The sequence below is a fragment of the Eschrichtius robustus genome, chromosome 9, assembly GCF_028021215.1.
Source record: "Eschrichtius robustus isolate mEscRob2 chromosome 9, mEscRob2.pri, whole genome shotgun sequence".
Taxonomy (NCBI): domain Eukaryota; kingdom Metazoa; phylum Chordata; class Mammalia; order Artiodactyla; family Eschrichtiidae; genus Eschrichtius; species Eschrichtius robustus.
In genome coordinates, this window is record NC_090832.1 from 71,357,425 (window position 1) to 71,368,543 (window position 11,119).

At 39.4% G+C, this 11,119-nt stretch overlaps 1 long non-coding RNA gene and 2 other non-coding genes across 5 annotated transcripts; all 3 read left to right on the forward strand.

Moving 5' to 3' along the window:
• The first annotated feature begins 217 nt into the window (after window positions 1-217).
• On the forward strand, window positions 218-2,171 carry LOC137769559 (uncharacterized). 3 transcript variants are annotated; one of them, XR_011075000.1, is made up of 6 exons: window positions 242-307; window positions 843-900; window positions 1,004-1,079; window positions 1,166-1,240; window positions 1,555-1,625; window positions 1,846-2,171. It is a non-coding gene; the product is annotated as an uncharacterized lncRNA (long non-coding RNA). The 3 variants fall into 3 exon arrangements; XR_011074999.1 differs by having other exon boundaries at window positions 274-307; window positions 682-900; XR_011075001.1 differs by lacking the exon at window positions 843-900 and having other exon boundaries at window positions 218-307.
• Window positions 1,353-1,422, forward strand: LOC137769770 (small nucleolar RNA SNORD50). Its single transcript, XR_011075081.1, has one exon. It is a non-coding gene; the product is annotated as a small nucleolar RNA SNORD50 (small nucleolar RNA).
• On the forward strand, window positions 1,677-1,747 carry LOC137769768 (small nucleolar RNA SNORD50). The gene has a single exon (XR_011075080.1). It is a non-coding gene; the product is annotated as a small nucleolar RNA SNORD50 (small nucleolar RNA).
• Window positions 2,172-11,119: the final 8,948 nt, after the last annotated feature.

An 11,119-nucleotide genomic window follows, 5' to 3' on the forward strand; every position in this document is an offset into this window, starting at 1 on the left:
GTAGAGGCAGACTCGGAAGCGACGGACAGCGGCGAGCCAGCGGGCGCGCGCCCCGGGCTGGGCGTGCACGCCGCGGAGCGACAGTGCGCGCACCACGCCCCGGAACGAGCCCCCGAAAGAAAAGAGCCGCCTGGCGCGCTCTCGCTCTCCCGTCAGGAGCCGGCCACGCCCCCTTACTCTACAGCGTCCAATAGATGCGAGAGGGAGGAGCGGCCTCGTTCCGGCTCGGGAGAGACTATATAGGGAACTGCTGGCGACACCGCTCGGTCTTTTACGTCAAGACTTGGGAGCAGCTGTGTGGTGCTAGGTAAGCGGGAGTTGTTGGCGGTTGTCCGAGCGACCTCGGGCGGCGCAGCTGAGGTTGGGGGCTGCAGTACGGTGAAACGATTACAGAAATTGGAGGTTAGAGTGCGGTGATGAAAACTTGGACGTGGGGAACACGCCGCCGGGCCACCACGTGTCCCGAGTCGTGGTGGCGGCCGGCTTCGAGCTTAGGCGTGCGGAGGCGGCCGCTGGAGGCCGCGGCGATGCGCGCGGCCTGGTTGTTACGCCCGGGCAGCCGCTGACTGAGCCTGGGAGGCGGCCGGCAGAAGACAACATTCCTGGGATTTGGGGGCGGGGGGTTACCCTTAACGTTAAGAGCGAGAGGCCTCTGATAGGGTGTTTTTCTCCCTTGGCCAGATCAACAGTTATTTCAAAACGGGCAGCTCCTGACTCGGCGTGAGACTGAGTTGTATTGTGCCCAGGTGGCGCTGTGTGCAAATAGGATTATTGAAGGGGAGGAGTTTAGTGCTGAAAACCTTGAACTATGACATTCTGTGAGAATGCTTAATTTTAAATAGATGCCCCGCAAGAACAATGGCTTTCGGTGCAACGGAGCTGTTAAGTGGAGAGGCTGAGGTAAGGGTTGTTGGGGGCTTAGTTTTTAAACCGAAGGAGTAAACCTGTTGATTTACAGAAACGATGATGGAGCATCATTTGAAATTAAGCTTCTTTTTTTTAGATACAAAGGAAAGTTCCAAAACATGGGAGAAGGTTTGCTGGAAAATGACTTGGTTAAAACCTGACAATCTTACCAGGTGTGTATTGGACTCCTATTAATACTTTGAGTCTGCATGTGTTTAGTCCACATGTAGAGTAAATGAGAAATTTTTTGTCCTCGAAGGAGCATCCTGCAGGTCGATGAATACTACTGAAGCTATGACCGTCACCAATTGATGATGAACAGCCTCATTTGAAAGTAAGTTATGTGGCTTACAACATCTACTATAGCATTCCGTAGTACTTGCCTTTTAATGCTGCTCTGGTTTATGGTAAGTGTCAGTGTGATAGAGCTTAATGGAGTTTGGTCTGATCAATGAGGAAAGCTATCCCGAAGCGGATTACCTGAAGAAAAACATGTACGGATTCGGCTTCTGAGATAAGACCAATATGCAGTTATGAGATAACAAATTTTTGTTGCCTGGATTTTGTAACTTAGTTTTCTGTTAGCTTATGCCTCTTATAGGGGAAAAACTGTTACTTCACACTAGTGTTTTTTTTCTCTGCCAACAGTGACAGGGGTCGCTGTCTGCCTATTGAAAGAGGCCAGTTTGCCATGAAGTTCCTAAGGTGTAAACATATCTGTGAGTAGAGATATTTTGCTTAACAATCAGTCAATCTTGTGTCCTTGGTCTTATCTATGATGATCCTATCCCGAACCTGAATTTCTGTTGAAAAAAACTTATACGGATCTGGCTTCTGAGATAGACCAATATAAGGACGACAGTATTTTTGAAAATTCCTTTAAATAAGTTCTTGAGATATTGATAGTCTTGTAAATCTCAAATGTTCTTCCTTTTCTAGGGCTAGTGCCACGAGATTTACTTCTCTGTTGTATGAAAAACTGGTGATCAGGAAAAGCTCTTTTATGGACACGGAAAGAAAACAAAACTCAAGACAGATTATTTTTTTAATTTTGAAATTGCATTTGTAAATAGATTTCTGAGCCAACATCGAATCTAGATTAATGCATCCATAAGATTCAAGCCATTTCTGTTTAATCATGTCACTGCCCTAGAGTCGTAACCTGTTAGCCAGTATATTATTGATACTTTCTAGCTCTGAAACTGTTTTTAATGGAAAATTCTTTTTCAGTTATCCAGCCTTGTAATTAAATAATTTTGAGTGAACGTTTAGCCTTTGGTCACCTGTCTGAATTTAAAATGCATAATTGTAAATACAGCCAAGTGAAAGTTTATACTATTGTGGGAAAATCCTTAGTAGGGGGAGATGACTTGGTTTGGCAATCATAAGGATCACAAGGGGATATGGAAAACCTTGGCTTTGTGCAGGGTACTAAGTATTACTGAATTAATGGAGGTGAAAGCAGAGAGGACCTATGACTGGGGCAAGGGGAGGGAAAGCCAGGCATCAAAGCGATCAGTATACTAGCTGAATTGTGGAATATTTAGTCCTACTGTAATAGTAATATGAAAGGGTATTTATGCTAAAAATGGGGAGGAGTAATGCTGAAAGATAAGGAAGAGAGCACAGCATAACAATCAGGAGTCATGAGGGAAGGTCATTGATAAAATCTGGGTTAAAAGTGGTCAAACATTGTACAGAATGGATTAGTGTAAACAGTAATAGCATCTGATCTAACCAAGGTGGTTGGGCTCCATGCATAATCATTTTCCCTAAATAGCTGCATGAATAAATTGTTCCCAAGCCCATATTTAAATGTCAAAGTCAGAGTGCCAATATTCTTGTCACCTTATAATGAACTCTTTCTTAAAATGTTCACCTGCCTCAGTGAGAATTCAATTTGGGGTCCATGCAGCTCAGTCAGGTTCATGAGACTGATAAGCCTGTAGTGGTCAGGCATATAGTGAATTTGGCCCAAGTATTAAGACAGTGTACAAAAATGGGGCTCTGAAAATGTTTCTTGCAGTCGTAAATCACCTCCGTGTACAGCATTGTGTTACTTTGTTCTTTATTGCACTTATGTGTATTTGGAAATGAGGAAACGTTGGCACTGCAATCTGCACCCTTGATCACTGATCTCCCTTACCCCGCTTTATTTGGTTGGAACTTTTACAACATGCTCGATAAGATCTGTTTCACACACTGACATCTTAAGTACCTAGATACCTTAACTACCTGGCACTTGGTTGTCAGTAAATGTTAAACGAACAGTGAATGATTAAAGACCAATTGGGATCTACACAAAACTTGCAGAGAAAACTGCCCTTTTGTCAGAGTTGGCAAACATCAGTCCCTTCAAAACAACGCATGAAATGAATAAAACTTGGCTTTAGAGCCCTTTGACCTCTTTTCCCTCAGTCCCTTCTGGTTTTGCTCCTTTCCCTCCCAGTCAGTCTTATAAAGTATCATATTTCCTTAGTTGATAAAATCCAAATAATGTATGTATACTTCATTGCACTATACTAGGTTCTGCCAGGGAGGTCAAGGGTAAAACATTTACTATGTCCTCTGTCACATCAATAGTTGTACAAGGTACCAAGAAAGAAGGCAAGATACAGGGATGCAAAGAACTGAGGAGATTGAACAAGTGATAAATTTAGGCGTAGGAGACACCAACCAAAGATGGTATGCTGAGGGTGGTAAATTGAGAATTTAGGCATCAGTTGGATGGATAGATGTGGGACAAATAAGGTGGAGGGTAAGACTGAAATGCTACAGTACCCCAAGCTTCTTGAGCAACAGAGAACTAAAAAAAGCTATCACTCAAATTCCCTGAAACTTGACATGTTTTCAGTAGGAAGAGACATAGTCACTTATTGAGCCCTACTGATTTTGCAGGGTACACAATTGACAAGAGATGAGAGTTGGGTCCAAAAAGGTACAATTTTAGTGGAACTTAGCTCAACATAGCAGCTTCCTTTTAAATTACCGATTGACTTAGTAGCATTTTTCTTTCGCACAGCAGAGGTCTTGTTATATTCTACTGGCCTTCTGATTTGTGAATGCTGACTTAGCTGGGTAATAGGCAACTAACTACTAGCTAAGACCAGGGACCTTAAGCTGTTATCTGGGTAACGGATTTACCTTCCAGAACATACCTGCAACTTAGAGAGACAGCGTAGATTAAAAATCAAAAGCCTAAAGACCTAAATGAATAGGACTGAAATAGACCAGGATCTGCTTGGTTAGGGCTGGTTTCAGATTGAAAGAACAGAGTCTACATGTGTGTGATGTGAACCAGTATTTTCTCTGCTTAACACCATGCCTCCAGGTTATCTTAAAATACAGTAGGCTCAATCCTACCTTTTGGTGTTTTCTAAAATTAGTTCTATTACTAGAAATCCAATATCCACTGCACTTGGCTTCCCAATCAAGTGCCCTCTGAACTGATTATACACTTCATAATCCTTGCTGTTTGCCCAGGCTGTGTGAAAGCTTTTGGCTGTTTCATGATTTTTAAACCAGTTCACCCATTAAATTTAGAGCCTTTGAATCCCAGCCTACTAGGATAGTCTGCTTATCTTTTGTCAATTCCTCCTCCCTGGGGGTGGGACCCTCCTTCCCATATTTCCTCCCAAAAGCTTGGTTCCAGATCCAAATAGTATTTAAAGCATAGTATTTATAATTACCTCATGAATATTGCCACTGCCTCCGGCATTGTTCCACCTCACTGATTCTATATTTTGGGGTATGTACAGAAATCAGGTCAAAATATAAGTGTGCTATGAAGCTTTGAAAATCTTATGGACCATTTTGAGGTGGGGGGTCGGGAAAGGTACCTTTCCAATATGAGAACCACTCAGTCTCATTCTCACAAGTCTTGGCCTCTTCCCCCCTGACCACTAGTCAGTCCCATCTCTGAGGTCCTGGCATACCATGCAGCTGAGTTATAACAGGAAATAGATTTAATCTCGCAGAATCCCACATGGAGTACAGTATAATCCAACGTACTTGGGAACTTTACATTAGTTATGCTTACTCAGTTGATTCTAGTTCCCTTCAAAGGAGTATTAACAATGCAAAAAGCATTTCCGAATACAAATAGAATTCATCATTTGAAGAAAATAATATTTATAAATACAGTGCATTACTGAGGTCAGGAAACTGGATGGGCCTTGCCTCCTAACTACTGAATACAGTTAAAGAACTATAAATGGTTCATTTTTAAAGTGTACAGTTTGATGAGTGTAAGTATGCACCCATGAAACCATTACTGCAATCAAGATAGTGGTTAAATCCATCTCTCCCAAAAGCACCTTTTTGCAGAGGCTTGATTTTGAACATGGTAAGTTTGAGATGGCATTTGATATCCAAATGAGATATGGGTAGAGATCTGAGCTTCAGAAATAAAATTGGGAGTCATCAGCATGTGGATGGTATATTTAAAGCCATAAGGTGAGATCACCAAGGGAGTGAATACAAATGGAGAAGTGGTCCAAGAGTTGAGTCCTGGGACATTCCAGGAGTAAGACATTCCAGGTTTAGTTCAAATCCTAAAGATGATTTTGCATCAACAAACAAAAACTGGGAAGCAGAAATCTGTTGTGAAGTTCAACTGCCACATCTGAAACAAACTAGATAGAAAATCAAGGAGTTCCAGAAAACAAGGGTGAGAAGCTAAGCAAATAGTTGCTTGGGGTAATGAGGCTGGAGGTTGCCTTGTATTTAATGCAGAGCATTGGTCAGCATAAAATTGAAGGAGTTAATATCCAAGGACAACTTTGCAAAGTGGTCTTCCGGAGAGAACAAGACAAGGAATTTACGAGGTGATAAGGGTTTTCATCAGACACTGTGGACTTGGAGAAGTGGAGTTGACTACAGACAAGTTAGAGGTTTGCCTTGTGGTGCTAAAGTGCCTGATGAGGCTGAAAATTACCAAGTGTAATAGTTAATCAACATAATTCTTCACTACTCTTCTGTGGGGCTCATCCATGTGGGAGCAGAAAACAGATCAGTGGATAGATCCAAAATTAGGGATAAACTGGACAGGAGGAGCAGAGCCATGATGGGCCAATCAAGGATGTAGATAAAAGTGTTGTTAAAATTGACCTTGAGATCCAGGTTGATTAGGGAAAAAAATTAGACTGCTAGAAAACTGTCCCAGGTAATAACAAAGATCGGATGTACTATAGAAAGATGATGAAAATGAGGTAAAATAAGATCCTCTCCAGTTATACTATAAAATGACCCATAGCAGTTGTATTTCTAATTAGTGTTTATCTCTCTCTGGCCCTATAGTGTGTTCTTTTCAAGGAGAAACTGCCCTTTCACTTCTTAAACTCTGTGCCTAGTATACAATGTACTGACTCCCGTTACAAATTTGTCTAATTAAATGGAATTCAGTATGTATATTTGAGGTGGGCAATGATGGTATGATCTAAGTTCTCCAAAGGATAAAAGAAATGAGAAAAGTTGAAAACTTGTGATGGACTCAATATTTGTGTCCTCCCAAAATTCATGTGTTGAAGCCCTAACCCCAGTGTGGCAATATTTGGAGATGGAGCCTCAGGGGAAGTAATTAAGGTTAAATGATGTCATAAGGGTAGGGCCCTGGTCCAATAGGATGAGTGTCCTTGTAAGAAGAAACACCAGAGAGCTCACTCTCTCTCCCTCTCCATGTGCACCCACAAGAAAGAGGTCATGTGAGGATACAGTGCGGTGGTGGCTGCCTACAAGCCCAAACGAGACCTCAGAATAAAACCTACCTTGCCGGCACCTTGATCTTGGACTTTCCAGCCTCCAGAGCTATGAGAAAATTAATGTCTATTGTTTAAGCCATTCAGTCTGTGGTATTTTGTTATGGCAGCTCTAATAGACTAAGACAGAAGCGAAGGATAAATGGCCACTGCTATAATTGGGGGACTTTATATTTGGCTAAAGATTTATGAGTAATAACTATGAAAAAAGTCCATGCAATGTAATGTCTCTGGTTTTATACATTTTCCCTTTAGGTTTTTACGTATTACATTGAAACTGGATTGACAATGCACTTCCTTTTTTTTTTTCTTTTTTTTTTTTTTTCACACACACACACTGTATTTTATTTTTACAAGAGATAAATAGACTGACACCAAGCATTGTACATGGATGACCACGACAAAAGCAACAATGATTGCAATTACCAAACATGAAACACACTCATACTATGTCATAATATTGACATTCAGTCCAGTAATCCTCCACTGCAACAGCTCCTTTACTTTGCAGTGAAAATTGATTTGTATATTCTTTGCCTCTGAGTCCTTGTGGGATTTTTTTTTTTTTAATTCAGACAGAAAGTCACAAAAATTATACTCATCCTCATCAGTTCACTCAGTCCCATGTAATTAAATTTTTTTTTTTCATCTTGATCTTTTGTTAGCACTTTTATGAGTTCATCAGTTTTTCATTAGAGTTCTGAAAATGCTTATTCATTCAGTTCAGCAGTACAGTCAGTTACCAGAAAACCTGTACTTGTCAGTCTTTTCCATGAATTTCCTGAAGATGAAACCCTTTTATAGGAACATATTTGCAAAATCATCAGAGTACACCCAGAACTGTCTGTAAATAACAAAAGACTAAAAAATGACCACAGTTAAAGATTTGATGAAAGTTCATAATAATGCAGTTGACAAGAAAATTAGTTATTTCTGAGATATACATTTTAAAGTAATAACTAGGATTATGACTTATAACATTATACCAGAACATATAAGATTTTTAGAAATTTCATGTAATGTCTGAAACATTTATATTAACATATTTCCATACAAATAACCCAATGAAAGTTTAGTATTAGTTGTTTTGTTTGTTTGTTTTTTTATACTGCAGGTTCTTATTAAGCATCAATTTTATACACATCAGTGTATACATGTCAATCCCAATCGCCCAATTCAGCACACCACCATACCCACCCCACCGCAGTTTTCCCCCCTTGGTGTCCATATGTCCGTTCTCTACATCTGTGTCTCAACCTCTGCCCTGCAAACTGGCTCATCTGTACCATTTTTCTAGGTTCCACATACATGCGTTAATATACGATATTTGTTTTTCTCTTTCTGACTTACTTCACTCTGTATGACAGTCTCTAGATCCATCCACGTCTCAACAAATGACTCAATTTCGTTCCTTTTTATGGCTGAGTAATATTCCATTGTATATATGTACCACATCTTCTTTATCCATTCGTCTGTCGATGGACACTTAGGTTGCTTCCATGACCTGGCTATTGTAAATAGTGCCGCAATTAACATTCGGGTGCATGTGTCTTTTTGAATTACGGTTTTCTCTGGGTATATGCCCAGTAGTGGCATTGCTGGGTCATATGGTAATTCTATTTTTAGTTTTTTAAGGAACCTCCATATTGCTCTCCATAGTGGCTGTATCAATTTACATTCCCACCAACAGTGCAAGAGGTTTCCCTTTTCTCCACACCCTCTCCAGCATTTGTTGTTTGTAGATTTTCTGATGATGCCCATTCTACCAGGAGTGAGGTGATACCTCATTGTAGTTTTGATTTGCATTTCTCTAATAATTAGTGATGTTGAGCATCTTTTCATGTGCTTCATGGCCGTCTGTATGTCTTCTTTGGAGAAATGTCTATTTAAGTCTTCTGCCCATTTTTGGATTGGGGTGTTTGTTTCTTTAATATTGAGCTGAATGAGCTGTTTATATATTTTGGAGATTAATCCTTTGTCAGTTGCTTTGTTTGCAAATATTTTCTCCCATTCTGAGGGTTGCCTTTTCGTCTTGTTTATGGTTTCCTTTGCTGTGCAAAAGCTTTGAAGTTTCATTAGGTCCCACTTGTTTATTTTTGTTTTTATTTCCATTACTCTAGGAGGTGGATCAAAAAAGATCTTGCTGTGATTTATGTCAAAGAGTGTTCTTCCTATGTTTTCCTCTAAGAGTTTTATAGTGTCCAGTCTTATATTTAGGTCTCTAATCCATTTTGAGTTTATTTTTGTGTATGGTGTTAGGCAGTGTTCTAATTTCATTCTTTTACATGTAGCTGTCCAGTTTTCCCAGCACCACTTATTGAAGAGACTGTCTTTTCTCCATTGTATATCTTTGCCTCCTTTGTCATAGATTAGTTGACCATAGGTGCGTGGGTTAATCTCTGGGCTTTCTATCTTGTTCCATTGATCTATGTTTCTGTTTTTGTGCCAGTACCATACTGTCTTGATTACTGTAGCTTTGTAGTATAGTCTGAAGTCAGGGAGTCTGATTCCTCCAGCTCCATTTTTTTGCCTCAAGACTGCTTTGGCTATTCGGGGTCTTTTGTGTCTCCATACAAATTTTAAGATGATTTGTTCTAGCTCTGTAAAAAATGCCATTGGTAATTTGATAGGGATTGCATTGAATCTGTAGATTGCTTTGGGTAGTATACTCATTTTCACAATGTTGATTCTTCCAATCCAAGAACATGGTATATCTCTCCATCTGTTGGTATCATCTTTAATTTCTTTCATCAGTGTCTTATAGTTTTCTGCATACAGGTCTTTTGTCTCCCTAGGTAGGTTTATTCCTAGGTATTTTATTCTTTTTGTTGCAATGGTAAATGGGAGTGTTTCCATAATTTCTCTTTCAGATTTTTCATCATTAATGTATAGGAATGCAAGAGATTTCTGTGCATTCATTTTGTATCCTGCAACTTTACCATATTCATTAATTAGCTCTAGCAGTTTTCTGGTGGCAGTTTTAGGATTCTCTATGTATAGTATCATGTCATCCGCAAACAGTGACAGTTTTACTTCTTCTTTTCCAATTTGTATTCCTTTTATTTCTTTTTCTTCTCTGATTGCCGTGGCTAGGACTTCCAGAACTATGTTGAATAATAGTGGTGAGAGTGGACATCCTTGTCTCGTTCCTGATCTTAGAGGAAATGCTTTCAGTTTTTCACCATTGAGAATGATGTTTGCTGTGGGTTTGTCATATATGGCCTTTATTATGTTGAGGTAGGTTCCCTCTATGCCCACTTTCTGGAGAGTTTTTATCAGAAATGGGTGTTGAATTTTGTCAAAAGCTTTTTCTGCATCTATTGTGATGATCATATGGTTTTTATTCTTCAAATTGTTAATATGGTGTATCACATTGATTGATTTGCGTATATTGAAGAATCCTTGCATCCCTGGGATAAATCCCACTTGATCGTGGTGTATGATCCTTTTAATGTGTTGTTGGATTCTGTTTGCTAGTATTTTGTTGAGGATTTTTGCATCTATATTCATTAGTGATATTGGTCTGTAATTTTCTTTTTTTGTAGTGTCTTTGTCTGGTTTTGGTATCAGGGTGATGGTGGCCTCATAGAATGAGTTTGGGAGTGTTCCTTCCTCTGCAATCTTTTGGAAGAGTTTGAGAAGGATGGGTGTTAGCTCTTCTCTAAATGTTTGATAGAATTCACCTGTGAAGCCATCTGGTCCTGGACTTCTGTTTGTTGGAAGATTTTAAATCACAGTTTCAATTTCATTACTTGTGATTGGTCTGTTCATATTTTCTGTTTCTTCCTGGTTCAGCCTTGGAAGGTTATACCTTTCTAAGAATTTGTCCATTTCTTCCCGGTTGTCCATTTTATTGGCATAAAGTTGCTTGTAGTAGTCTCTTAGGATGCTTTGTATTTCTGCGGTGTCTGTTGTAACTTCTCCTTTTTCATTTCTGATTTTATTGATTTGAGTCCTCTCCCTCTTTTTCTTGATGAGTCTGGCTAATGGCTTATCAATTTTGTTTATCTTCTCAAAGAACCAACTTTTAGTTTTATTGATCTTTGCTATTGCTTTCTTTGTTTGTATTTCATTTATTTCTGCTCTGATCTTTATGATTTCTTTCCTTCTGCTAACTTTAGGTTTTGTTTGTTCTTCTTTCTCTAGTTTCTTTAGGTGTAAGGTTAGATTGTTTACTTGAGATTTTTCTTGTTTCTTTAGGTAGGCTTGTATAGCTATAAACTTCCCTCTTAGAACTGCTTTTGCTGCATCCCATAGGTTTTGGGTCATCGTGTTTTCATTGTCATTTGTCTCTAGGTATTTTTTTATTTCCTCTTTGATTTCTTCAGTGATCTCTTGGTTATTTAGTAACGTATTGTTTAGCCTCCATGTGCTTGTCTTTTTTACTTTTTTTTCCCTGTAATTCATTTCTAATCTCATAGCGTTGTGGTCAGAAAAGATGCTTGATATGATTTCAA